The sequence below is a fragment of the Ailuropoda melanoleuca genome, chromosome 12 (genome assembly GCF_002007445.2).
Source record: "Ailuropoda melanoleuca isolate Jingjing chromosome 12, ASM200744v2, whole genome shotgun sequence".
In the NCBI taxonomy this organism is placed as follows: domain Eukaryota; kingdom Metazoa; phylum Chordata; class Mammalia; order Carnivora; family Ursidae; genus Ailuropoda; species Ailuropoda melanoleuca.
The window spans coordinates 63,545,341-63,559,584 of record NC_048229.1 but is presented as its reverse complement, the minus strand read 5'-3'; the positions used below and the strand labels follow the sequence as shown (position 1 = coordinate 63,559,584).

Here is a 14,244-nt window from a genome sequence, read left to right as displayed (position 1 = left end):
AGCAGGCTCATTCATAGCAGAGGAGCCTGATGTGGGGCTCGATCCCATAACGCTGGGATCACGCCCTGAGCCAAAGGCAGACGCTTAACCGCTGTGCCACCCAGGCGCCCCGCATGTGGCCAATTCTTGAGTATCTCTATAATCCAGTACTCACTCATGAAGGCTACTTGGTGGAACCAAGACCATTTTTATGTGGTAAATAGAGTCTCCTATTAGGTAAGTATTAAATCAGAAGCCAACAGCTTAAATTCAACACTGCTTACCCATACTAAAGGCATAATAATGATAAAAAATGGCAATATGAGGTCTCTGAACAAAGATCAATAGTTACATTGAAAACAGAGAGTAAGATATTCTTAGTAAATAGTGTAGTACCATGAAGTATGGATAATAGCTAAAGTGCTACTCAATAGAACAAAATAAATCTGAAAAGCAGAAAAAGAATATACATGTATATGAACAGAGACATACAGAAGTTTAAACAATGGAAGAAACAATGTTTAAACTAGTATTAGTTTATGAACACAAGTGATTTGTCTATTTGGTTACTACTTAAAAATATGGAAACAAATACAGGAAAGAAGGAGATAAAGACAAGAGCTTAACCAAGAGACTGGAGGGAAAATTATATATTTATAAATACCCAAAAGACATGAGAAGGAAAGAAGGAGCAAAGACCCTGTCTGACAAGCGGCCAGAAAGAAAAAAATATAAAATAAAACCTATTCTAAAGAGGTAACCACGTCACTATTATTTTATAATCTCAACATATATTCACAACAAAAAATTTTAAGTAGGAGTAGGAAGTTAAAGATACAAATAAAACAGAGACACAAGAAATACTGAAAGCAATTAGGGGACCCTCTATTATTACAGAATAGTTACATACATATCTCTGTGAATGTAAAATATCTTGTACCTGCTCTATGATATATGATCCTGACCATGCCATGCCAGAGCTGTTATACCAGACCTTATAAAAACAATGAAAAGGAGTGGGCTGAACTAATTTATAACTCTCAATGGTCCAACTGGACAATTCTAAAAATAGGTGCTAACAGACCTCCAATGATGGTTTGTTCTTATCACAGAGAAACTACTGAAGGATTCTGAAGAAGTCCTGAGTTATAAGGAAAGAAGTAAATAAGCTCAAAATTTGAACAGTGCTGGTACTGGATACCAAGCTTTAATATTAGTGACAGCCAGAGTCTAATAATCCATTGTATTATGGACATGGACAACCTTTAAAGTTGGTGACAATGTTAAAAAAAAAATTCTGACACTTCCTAAAAACGTGTGCCAGTGCACAGGTATACTATATTCAAGAATAGTAACAATGTATAGTCTTCATGCTGTTTTTTCTATAGATACACAGAGATTTATATTTCTGTCAAAAGAGATGTACAACCTGAATATATATCTAGTAATGAGCTACAGAACCACATGCAGTACGATACTCTGTGAAACCCAGAGACTATTCAGAGCCAGTAGGGGGGGGGGGGGAAGGCAGAAGCGCTTGTCCTACATCTATGACCTCAGGAACTTTGCCTCTTAGGTTTCTTTTCTGTAAAATGAAGAGACTGCCAAATGATTAAAATTTCATCTGGGTTTAACATCCTCCACTTTTTATTAGGTTATCAGTTAGATTCATTCTTGTAGGTAAGAAGGGAACAAGTACAAGTACCCCCACTTCCCAGCTAAAAAAGGACAGGAAATTTTAACGAGTGCATACAGCAAAGTTGTACAAAAGGATGGAGCAAAAGGTAGTTCCCTAGCTTCGCAGTCCACTTATCTGTAACCAAGAACCAGGAAGAAGTCTCTAAAATATATTTAGGTGAAGATGGCTAATGCACACCACCCTACTAAGTGGCATTTACATCTGAAGTCCAGGAAATTTTTTTTAAGGGGGGAGGGGCAGAGGAAAAGGGGGAGAGAGAATCTTAAGCAGGTACCATCCTCAGCAAAGACCCTGAGGATCACGACCTGGGTCAAAACCAAGTGTCAGATGCAGGCATGCCTGGGTGGCTCAGTCGGTTAAGTGTCTGCCTTCAGCTCAGGTCATAATCCCAGGGTCCTAGGATGGAGTCCCACATAGGGCTCCTTGCTCAGCGGGGAGCCTGCTTCTCCTTCTGCCTGCCACGCCCTCTGCTTGTGTGCACTCTCTCCCCCCACCCCCGACAAATAAATCAATAAAATCTTAAAAAGAGTCAGAAGCTTAACTGATTGAGCCACCCAGGTACCCTTGAAGTCCAGGAAATTTAGTGAGGAATATCTATGTCAGGCAAAAACACCACAAACATTAGATACAAACTACCAGACTGGCTCTTTCCTCCCTTCATTAGGATATGTTTTAAAGTAGAAAGGCTGCTCAAAGTCAAGGTATAATCACTGTTTGTATACTATCCCCTACCTCCCTGTACACAGAACATCAAGACATCTGCTCTTCAAAAGCCCTTACTAATCTTGGACATTTTAGGACTCCATTTGCCACCTTTCTTTTTGGGGAGACATCTACCTTTCTTCAAAATAAGAAACAGAGGATTTAATTTTTGTGAAAAATGCTTAAAGACATAGCTATATATTTGATAGGATAATCAACTTAGCCATTAGCTAAGATGCAGATGCACACTGATTTGAAAGTCACGAAATCAGCAAATATCTACTACTGAGAACAGTCAAGAACAGAATCAAAAAAGGACTCTGAATAGTTATTAGACATCTCAAAATCTATGCACTCAAACGTACAATTAACTTAGCTCTTACTCAAAGTCCATTTACTCTTATATTAGAAATAATTCAAAGAATGGGGAAGAGGAGAGATGAAGTATTTTTTTTTTTAAAGATTTTATTTATTTATTTGACAGAGATAGAGACAGCCAGCAAGAGAGGGAACACAAGCAGGGGGAGTGGGAGAGGAAGAAGCAGGCTCATAGCAGAGGAGCCTGACGTGGGGCTCGATCCCGTAACGCTGGGATCACGCCCTGAGCCGAAGGCAGAACGCTTAACCACTGTGCCACCCAGGCAGCCCCAGGAGAGATGAAGTATTAGAGGCAGAAAGCTAGGGCCAAAACCAAGAGACATACCCCCAAAGGAACAGGTTAGAAAACTTAACAATCAGCAGTAAGGAAGTACATTACTAGTAATTTAAAATAACAGAATATCTAAGGGGGGAAATGTTCATAACATATAACATGAAGAAAGATTACAAAAAAGGATGTAGGACAGGATTCCAGCTTAGTTTTACAAAATGAAACAAATAAAACTATACAAATAGCATTTCTGGTGAGATCCCCTACCTGAAGCCAGGCAGGTATTACAGCTCACCTGGACCAATGCAATGGCCTCTCAACTAGTTTCCCTGCTTCCCCTCTTGCTTCCTTACCACCATTTTTCACACACTGGACGCAGATTTCTAAGATGGAAATTTATTATCAGCAAGGAGACTTCAATTCTGAAACCCACCCTATGAAAACTTTTAAGCTGAAGTCTACACTTTTTCACCTGGACTATGGGGTCCTTTAAGGCCCTATCAGCAGATCTGCATCCAGCCCCATACACTCTGCTCTAATCATACTAAACTGTTTTCAGTAGCCAGAACTTTCTAGGCTTCTCTCCTCCTGCCTCCAGGCCTTTGTACATGTCATTCCCTCTTCTAGGAATATACAAGCAATTAAACTTCTATGAATCCGTCCTATAAATACACTAGTACAAGTGCCCAAAGAGGTGTATGCAAGGATATCTACTAGAACATCTTTCTCTAACAGCAAGACTGAAAACAACTCAAATGTCCAGAACTATGTATATAGTATGCTACCATCTGTGTTTTTTAAAAAAGGATACACAAACACATATATTTATGCATGCACAGAATTTACTCTAGAAGGATATATGAAAAATTAATATTTATTATTTCTGGGGAAGAAAACCGAGGGATCAGAGGTGGAAAGAAGTTATTACTTTTCACTGCTCTTCACTACATATTTTGTACTGTTTGAAATATTCCCATGTGTTTTTATTTAATGTAGTCTAAGTTACAAAATACTTATACAGCACAATTACATTTTGTCTTTAACACTGTATTACATGGGGGCACCTGAGTGGTTCAGTTGGTTAAGCATCCGACTCTTGATTTCAGCTCAGGTCATGATCTCAGAGTCATGAGACTGAGATTGAGCCCCACAACGGGCTCTGCCCTGGGTGTGGAGCCTGCTTGAGATTCTCTCTCCCTCTTCCCCACCTTCTCTAAAACAAAACAAAAAAACACCAAACTGTATTATAATGTACACACCCATTTACAAAAGTGCAGGGAAAAAACCCAAAGGAGAACACACCAAAACGTTAATAGAGTTTATCTCGGGGCGGGGGGGGGGGACTTCTTTAGGTTTTGTATAGTTCTACAAATATTAGACTCTTCCAAAGAATAAAACTAAACATTATGCAGATGATACCAAAAAAGTTTAAGACCAAATATAAGTGAGGAAACTTCTAAGAATTGCCTGGGCAACCTCAATTCCTTCTAACACTTGGACAGATACATAGCTGTTGGTACCCTCCCTCCTGCCTGCACTTCTGCAACAGGGTTCTGGCAAGGGTTCAAATCCACTCAAGAAGTCTACACTTTACTGCCAGAGTAAATTAGATAAAAATTCCTTTTATTATTTCATTATACTCATCAGAAAGCTTCAGTACTACTTCCTACTGTATTGAATTCCTTTTCCCTTTAAAATTATATAATACATGCAAATACAAGAAAACTCAGATAATCAAGAATATAAATTTATAGGTTTTATTTACTTTTTTAAAAAAGATTTTATGTATTTGAGAGAGTGAGCAAGAGAGAGAGACAGCATGAGCAGGGGGAGGGGCAAAGGAAGATGGAGAAACAGACTCCCCGATGAGCGGGGAGCCTGACATGGGGCCTGATCCCAGGACCCTGGGATAATGACTGAGCCACCCAGGCGCCCCATAGGTTTTATATAAACATTCTGGTTTATATCCATAGTCCCCTCCCTATATACACACACATATTTGTGCATACTATTTGATAATCTGCTTTATGTGGTATGTCTCAAATCTCTCCCTTTCAATATGTTACTATACATAATACAATGGTTGCATGACATCCCATTATACCGATATTCATAATGTAATCACTCCCCATTGTTGAATATGGTCATTCCCAAATTTTGGTAATTCCACTTTATTAAAAAAAAAAAAAAAGGGAAAAATCTATTTGCACTACAAGATGTTATACAAACTGTAGAAGACCAGGAAAAGTTACCCCAGACCTAGCCACCCTTGCACTATTAGTTTTTTATTTTATTTTCATCAGCGTTTTGATGCGTTTAGATTTTTCCTAAGCATTCATTCATTCAATTACTTACTGAGTTCTTTCTATGCGCCAGGTTTTTGGGTTTTTCCTTTACTTTTATTCCATAACAATTTATTTTTATGTACTATATTAAATAAAAACTTCATAAGCATTTTGCTGGTTCACAGTATTCCCAATCAATTTCTTTTTGTGGTTGCCAATCACTCCCAACATGGGGTGTGGCCCTGTTTAATTATCCATTTCTCTACTGCTCAACAGATTTTAATTAATGTAATTTTCTCATCCACAAAGTCCCAATTTACTTGGTTCACCGTAATTTTTGTACAGTCTGGTGGTCATCACTGTAGCTTAATGCAAAATACATACAATGACCAACTAATCTAAAGTCTAAAGATCATCACTTTACTTCTACATAGCACATTACAGTTACTGTTATAAATATATATATTTTCCCCCAACACTACATTTAACTGCCATAAACCCGTCATTTTACCAAAGAGAAAAGGAAGGCACAAGGAAGTCACCCCTAATGGACTTGCCAAAGGCCCTACAGCTATTATGCTGCACTGACTAAACCCTGGTGCCCTAATAGGATTAAAATCAAATTTTATGCTCCTTTTGAATTTCCTCATACACCTACATCAGGGTTTCTCCTCCAGAAAGCCTTTCTCAACATCTTTCACCAATTCTATCCTCCCTGTATTCCAAATATACTTTTATCAGAGCACAAATAACACTTATTTACTGGTCTCTTGCCCCATACTCAAGACCCTCTGAAAATAATCTTTTTCCTATTCATCTTCAAATCCCCAGTACCTACTGCAGTGCCTGACACAAAGTAGAAAGGCAAGTGTTCAAAGGATGGAATGAACACATTACAAATATTCAATAAATACTATAAATATTTAGAGCACATCTAAACATCCGGTTGATCCATTTCAAATATGTTTCAGAGAAAGTCACACTCCATTGTATCCAGAACAAATTAGGTTCAAATATAAAACTTGTATTCAAAGGATATTATCAATACAGAAAATATAATTCTTAAGCTCCAGTTATATTAAGAGCAATACACTAGTAACAATACTTAGTAATTCCAAAACACACAAAACAGTTTAGATGCTTCTGAATAATTGTCTTAGTAGTCACAAGGTCTACAAGCTTAAGACTTAGTCATTTTATTATGACTCTGACTACTTAACAACTTCAACGGGGGTGGGGGGTGGGTAACAAAACCAGTATAAACTGTTAATTATGCTTGAATTAATGTGACATTTGCTTTCAAAATTCTCTTTTGTAGAATTTACAATTTTAGATCTGATACTGCTCACTGCTTTATAATTAGGTCATTGGAATGGTCTTAATATTTCTGACTTGGTCCAGCCATCTAGACTGCCTACAAGTCTGTGCAGAGCTCTTGTGCATGTTGGACATGTGCAGGAACATGCATGCAAGCTAACAAGCACCTTTTAATACAATTTTATATCTATATTCCACAGTAAGATACTACAGGGAACAAAGTAAAGAGCTGGATGGTAGAGCTGTTCTATAGCTCAAAGGTACTGCTGCTCAAATGTTTCTGCTATAGTACCTACACAAAAAGCAATTCTTATTTCCAGGTACTCATGACCCACTTTGTCGAAAACCTGTGTTATCTTAGACAGTCATACAGAGTTCCCATTCTGATCCTAAAATATGTATTTGTTTTAATGTAAAAATTTAAAAATTACTTACCAGTCAAATTACTTAACTCACCGCCCCCTCAATGAGCACAATTGAAGCTCCAAGAAGATGGGTCATGTTTATCTTGTGACTTCAAGTACCCCGGAATCATACCACTTTGTACCCTAAGGGTATTCATATCCCAGTTTGAGAAACAGGGATCTAAACAATTAAATAGCCATAACACTTAAAAAAGTGATCAACATGTTCCTACAACCCCATTCCCCAAACTCTTATGGCTAGTTTTCTCAACAGCTTTTCAAATCAGCATCATTATTCTTTTCAGCACTCATTAATACGTACTCTGTGCCAACACTCCTAAAAAAACCTGCAGGGTACAAATTATTTCTGGAGTGACAGAATACTAGCACGTAGACCTTGTCCTTCCCATCTATCAATGTACCAAGCTGCCCATAGAAAATAGAGATGTGAAGAATAGTAGAACTTTCACTCCTGTTCCCTTCCTTCTCTCTACTGCTCCAGGCACAGTTTGTAAGAAAAATCTCAGTAGTCGTCACTTAGATGATTCATTCACACAAGCTTATCTAATGTCAGCATTTCTAATTCCCACCTCTCTTTTTTGCCGTTACACAAGTGCAATTAAACTATTTTCACATTTTAAAAACATTTTCACATTTTCTAGGGGATAAGAAAGATGTGCCTTCTGATAGCCTGGGAAGAGATAATTTTCCTACCCAGAAACCTACTTTGTTGTTTATGAGATTCCAAAACCTAGTAGATCTCAATATTGATAAGGCCTGTTTCAAGTTCCCTAGAAGGTCCATTATATTTTATAACAGAAATTGTAGGCTACAGTAAATTTTAAGTGACACTTTAAAATGTTTTTTAGAAGTTATTCATAATGACTGTAACTGATGCAAAAATGGGTCATCAGCTAGGCTAACTCAAGTTAACTAAGACACCTTTACCTAAGATCCGTTCCCCCAAGAACAGGATTCCATCAAAATTTCAAATTGCCACAGGCCGTGGACTTTTGAGGTCATTTGCCAATAGTCAAAAATAGTCAAAAAATACATTCCAAGGGTTTTTGCAGAAAAACAACCATTTCCTAGGGTCTTTTTATATACACACTCAGAATGGTACTTAATGTTTTACACACATTCTCATCAACCTGGAGAAAAGTCTCTATAATTGGTGTTGTTCTCTCACAAATGGGGATCACAGGAGTAGAACTGTTAAATAACTTGCTGAGTGTCACCAAGCCAGGATATGACAGTGCAGTTCCAAACCAAGGACTCTGACTATAACACCTGTATACCCTCAATCACCCACTGTCCTGCATCTCCTATACCCAAGAACAATATAGCAAAAATCCTCCAACCCCAGAAAGGATTTACAACTCCCATTTGCAAGACTAAGAAATGAAAAGAACATTTACCTCTCCGTGACTGCAAAGTCAGTTTGAGAAGGGAAAACAGAACTCTCAAGCCCCTTGTTAGCTATCTGCCCACTAGTGCATCTTGTTCTTTGGCTCCAGATCTGTGATCATTCTAAAACAGAAACACAAATAATTTTATGAACACCAAATATATATAAATGCACATATAAGATGAAAAGCAAAATGAGGGCAAACTGATTAAACTGGTTAAGAAACAATAGTTGTTAATAGGTCACATTACTAAATGAGGCATTCCATAAATTCTATCAAGCCAATAATAAAACACTCGGATTTTTTTAGACATTTGCTTAATATATAAAGGATCTGTAATCATCAAAACAGTACCCCAGTGGGGTCCCTAGCTGGTTCAGTTTGGTGGAGCACATGACTCTTGATCACAGAGTTGTGGGTTTGATCCCCAAGCTGGGTATAAAGAGTACATTAAAAAAAAAAAAATCAGGGGCGCCTGGGTGGCACAGCGGTTAAGCGTCTGCCTTCGGCTCAGGGCGTGGTCCTGGTGTTATGGGATCGAGCCCCACATCGCTCCTCCGCTGTGAGCCTGCTTCTTCCTCTCCCACTCCCCCTTGCTTGTGTTCCCTCTCTCGCTGGCTGTCTCTATCTCTGTCAAATAAATAAATAAAATCTTTAAAAAAAAAAAAATCAAATCTTTAAAAAAAAGTACCCCATTATGATCTTGCAAGCAATACCCGAGCTGACGAAAAATTCTTATAGATATAGTAATAGTCCTTTAATAGTATATTTCCTTATCTTCAGTAAGTAGTGGCTTTACTGATTAAGTTAGTTTACACCACAAGACTCTTTTAGTTTAATAAGGTAACTATGGAGAAGCTTTCACTGACTTGAAATTCCTAGAAGCACAGCAATTAAATACTTTGTTAGCCGACAATTTTCTCCCTGAATTACAAATAAATGAACTGTCAAGTTCCAAGCTTCAGGCAATAGTAGAGTGGAACTAAGGAAGGAAGGAAGGGAGGAAGGAAGGAAAAAAAAAAAAAAAAAGACATTCCCAAGTGAAATGAAAGTGCTAAATTTGAATTAAGGGTTTCCAAAGAATTTGGCATATAAGGTAAAGCTACAAGGGAATCTATCTCATAATTAACTAAAACCCATAAAACCAAGCTGATATAATACCTTCTTAGATGAAGCTAAATAAGTCTTCTCTGCTGAGGCAATTCACAACTGGAATTAAAGATTAGTCTATTTATTTCAAGAAACACTTCTGTATTGGAGTCCATATATTGTTACTAGCATGCCTCAAAGGAGATGAGATTTTATGTACCTCAACATTCTAAGGGTGACTAAAAATGAAGATCACGTATGGAAAAACCACTATTCTTGGTGTATATATTAGCAGTCTATATGCAATGTCCCATCTTTGCACTCAAATACTAATCACTAAGAAAATGCACAAAGATAGTGCCAGGGAAGACTTGAAGATAGTGACCAGATAAAGTTTAGGGATGTTTAGAAAAACAAATATGGTATGCCAAATCCACACATCCAATTGCAAACTAGGGTTCTCAAGGTTATACATTATTTGCCATTATTGTTCTTTCCAAACCTGTATGCTCTTTCTCAAAGTATTAAATTATGACAAATTTTAGTTGTTTGAAGAGGGACCTAATTTCTAGCAAAAGAGCCTGAAGTGATCTGGGACCAACAAAGGTAAATAAGGTAGATAGATGATCAACTAAACTTCTGGTTTTAAAAAATAAAATGGAGGCTATAAAGTGGATGAGGGGGAGTGAATCTGATGCCCGCAGCATCCCTAAAGCAAAAAAACCAAAAAACAAAAAAACAGTCTCTAAAGGAGACTTAGCCAGCATGCACCACCACTGTGCAAGGCTCTGCCACAGGACTCCTCCTTAGGGCCCTAGTCAGCCACAGGTGGCCTCTATACTCCCAAAGAACTCCCTCATTTTGTGTGTTAAAGCAAAATCCTAAAGCTCTTAGAATTGGAATTTTACAACTTCTAAATTTTCTTATGTTGGTTGCACAGACCCCTAAGGATGACTTTTACAATTCCTCTTGAATAAGCAGTATTTTCTTAAATGGGCAAACATTCCTGTTGGAATCTTCCTCATGTTACTCATTTAAGTAATAAGTTCCTTTGGGTAACCTTATATCCTCAATTTATTCTCTGTAGATTTCATTTTCCAATAAAGTATGAATTCTGGCATACAGGAAATCTCAAAGAATAGCAACTCTGTAGACAAAGTCTATACCGTTAAAACAGTGTAAATGATATGGCAGACCAAGGTGATGACTGCATAGGGCAGAACTAAATGAAGAAACAAAATATGGTCTGTGGAGCACAACACTAATCACAGAAAATAAACTTTACTCCTGGATCAGTTACAGATCTTCTGGATTTTAATTTTTAACCCACATGGAGCTTATTTTTATAAGCAAAACAGACCACCTGCCATCCACAATGTCAAAAGGAAAATAAAACCAAAAATCCCGAGAATGCAAAAAAATTACACAAATGGACAAATTTATTAGACAATTAAGCACAGTTCTATTCCCAAACCTGACACTTCATCAGTAGTACTGCATGTGTTTGTGCAAGTATACTTTTACTGGAGAGGAAGGGAAGAAGGAACGTTTTGTAGGGTTCAAAAAAGAGATGTTGAAAGACTCTCCTACAGAGGCAGATTCCTGCAAAATCCTATAAACTGAGATACACACAGCAGACCCGAAAACTTCGCTTAGCACCAGGCTGTTTTAATTTCCTCATAAGCTTAACATAGTTTTTCTTTAAAAAAAAAAAAAGTTAATCAAGTCCTTCCTTTCTCCAAAGCAACCCGAGTTGACACATCAACTACTGCACGATACTTTATTAAAGTACTAGTACATTTCAGGAAAACAAAAAAAGAGAAAACTATGGCAATTCAACAGGAAGCTTTTTAATCATTCAGACAGACAGTTAAGGACAGTAAATTTAATATACATGCCCTGTTTAACTTCTTTTGCCGCCTACAGGGGACGTAGATTTTTAACTTTCTTAGTCGATTTAAACTCAAAGCATGAAGACTACGTATGCGAATGTTTACTTAATGCTGAACTCTGGGCTACAGGAAGTCAGCTACTAAAGAGTAGTTACATTAGGCGTAGATATTTATAAACCAACTGCAACTAGTGACCCAGGATTCAATTACAACATCAACCCTCATATTTCAGCGTATGGGCAAATTACCAGTGGAGTCAAGAATAAATTCATTCTGCCCTACTGGCGCTTTAGATCGGGTTGCACAATCCCGGGGCAGAACTGCCTTCGCCTAGCCCTAAAGCATCAGGTACTAAATACTGTGCTAAGCTAGCGTCAGGACATTTTAAAGCGGGAAGGAAACTCAAGCGTCGCCTGAACCAACTTAGCCAGCCCATAATCCCGAATTCAGGAATTTGTCACGTCACTTGAGATCTGAACGAAATTAAGTTTTGATCCCTTTGAGATCTCTTAGCGCACAAAGTCAGGCTATCACTACAAGGGGAGTCCGACCCTGGCTGTACAAAAACTACTTGGTGCGGAACTCGAGTCTCTTCCGCCCACCGTGGGGACCGCACAGGTCACGTCCAGCGAGGAGCCTGGCCGCGAGTTTGGGGGCGCAGCCGGGCCCGGCGGGGGCGGCGAGCGCGCGTCCCCCCGCCCGCTCAGGCAGCGTCGAGGCGCGAGCAGCTCAGCCAGCCTTGCAGAGGGAGCTCTCGGCAGCTCTGGGGTCCCTCTGCTCGCAGCCGCAGCAGCGCCGCCTGCGCCACTCGGCGGAGACGGAAACCAGCGGCGGTGGCGTGCGGACTGGGAGCGACCGCCGAGCAGCCGAGCGGCAGGGGTACGCTCGCAGAGCGGCCGGGTAGGTTCCGGGGACCGGGCAGGCTGGAGGAGGGGCAGCCCGAGAGGCGTCGGCCAGGGCCTGACACCCATACCACACGGAAACCGGCTGCGCCCGCGGCGGCAGTGGGTCGGGACCCTAGAGCAAGGCGGGCGCGGGAGCCGGGACGCAGAGATCGCCTTTCGGCTGCGGCCACCCGCCGCGGGAGGGGCGGAGGGCAGAGGGCGGGCCGCGGCCGGGCAATCAGTCGGGCCAAGAGCCGGCCTCGAGGGCAGAGACAAAGGAAGGAAAATGGAGTCGCCGGCACGCGGGCCTCTGTTGCCGCCGCCGCCGCCGGAGGCCTAGCGCGCCGCCAGGAGAGAGGCCTAGCGGGCGGGTGTGTGTGGGGGGGCGGCCGGGCCGCGGCGGCGACGGGCAATGGCGGCGGCCGCGCCGCAGCAGGGACGGTAGAGGGAGACAAACACCCCCCGGCGGCGGCGCTGGCGCCGGGCTGCAGCCAGCGCCGACCGGAGCGGCCCCATCGTGACACCTAGAGGCGGCCCGCGAAACCTCCTCCACCCCGGGCCCCCTTACCTCCGCGCCACACCCCCTGCAGCGCCCGTTCCGCCGCCGCTCCACCGCTCCGGCCACCCGGCGTCCCTGGCCAGCTCCGCGCACCCGCACCGGCTACCGCCACCGCCGCTGCCGCCAAAGAAGCAGCTCCGCGCACGGTTTAATCGCTCCACAGGCTCGGACACAAAATGGCGGCGGCGCGGTGCAGTGCGCCTGCGTCGGCGCTGCCGGGGCCGCGGGTGCTGATAAGGGAAGGGACGGGTGGGGGGGACGGCCGGGCGACGAGTGGAGGGCGGGGGAGGAAAGGTGAGGGGAGGGGTTGGCGCAGGGCAGCATGGGAGGCGGCCCCGGGCGCCAACTTTCAAAAGCGGGCGCGATGGCGTCACGGGACGCGCCGCGAGTCGCGTCACGCCGCACGCGCCCTCCCGCGCCCTCGCCCGATCGCGCGTGGGCTCTGCGGGCGCCGCGACGTCCGGGCTCCCGCTGGGTGGGGCTTCCTGGGCGGAGGCCACCACCTCTGGGCGGTACAGGATCCCAGGCTTGTTTGACCTGGTTCCCTTGCCGCAGTGTCCCGCCCTGAACCCGTAAAGGGGGGTTGGGAGTGGGAGGGAGTTTGGAGGAAGCGCGCGCGGGGCTAGGCGGTGGGGCCGAGGCGGTTCTTGGGCCGAGCCCCGCCCAATTCTCCGCCCAAGCCGGGCCGGACCCTCCCTCCCAGCTGCCGCCGCAGCCCGCCACCGCGTTAAGGCCGGACTGGTCCCCGTACACTCCCAGCTCCTCGGAACTGTACAGCGACCGAGGGCGAGAAGGGCTGTCCTTGCCCAGCGGCTTTTAAGGGATCTCTCAGCCTCCTAAAACCGGTGCAAGAGAAGAGGGCATGGGTTTCCCCTTGGTGTCACCAGGCCACTTCAGCCAAGAAAGGCCAACAGAAGACCAGATCTGATGCCTGTACACGACCATAGCGGTCTTTTGCCAAAAGGACTTTCTTATTTGGCGTGATATAATGCTGTATTTTAAAACGTACATTTTTTGTCTTTGCTCGAGATCCAAGTTCTCTGTGGGCGGTGCCCTTCAGCCCCTTACAGTGTGATCATCCCTCCCCCTCCCAGGATGCACCTGCGGATTCCACCCAACCAGCTATGAAGTTCACCGACCACAGACTGAAAGATGTTCTGGTGACGTAGGCAGGAGAACCTTTGGTACTTAACGGGAATCTGACTCAGGACTGTATTCTGAACTCCCATACCTTAGATGTCACCGATAACAAACGGACCCCGCATCCAGGAGACAGTTTCTGCTCCCTTCGGCCGATTGTTCCATTTGAGGATGCCAGCCCAATACTGACAGATTTTCTGGGGGTTTTGTTGGAAAAGGGAATCAGAAATCTAGAT

General features: G+C 42.6%; 1 protein-coding gene across 3 annotated transcripts in view; it reads right to left on the bottom strand.

Annotated features, from left to right (window-relative positions):
• CTCF (CCCTC-binding factor) overlaps positions 1-13,123 on the bottom strand; it is a 47,066-nt gene extending 33,943 nt beyond the window's left edge. Inside the window, exons 1-3 of one of the 3 annotated variants that reach the window (XM_034638231.1) lie at positions 12,878-13,123; positions 8,454-8,565; positions 7,067-7,179 (exon numbers count right to left, since the gene is read on the bottom strand). The gene's annotated coding sequence lies outside the window, so the exon portion shown is untranslated. The remainder of the gene's footprint in view (positions 1-7,066; positions 7,180-8,453; positions 8,566-12,877) is intronic. The other 2 variants (XM_034638233.1, XM_034638232.1) reach the window with 2 other exon arrangements.
• Positions 13,124-14,244: the final 1,121 nt, after the last annotated feature.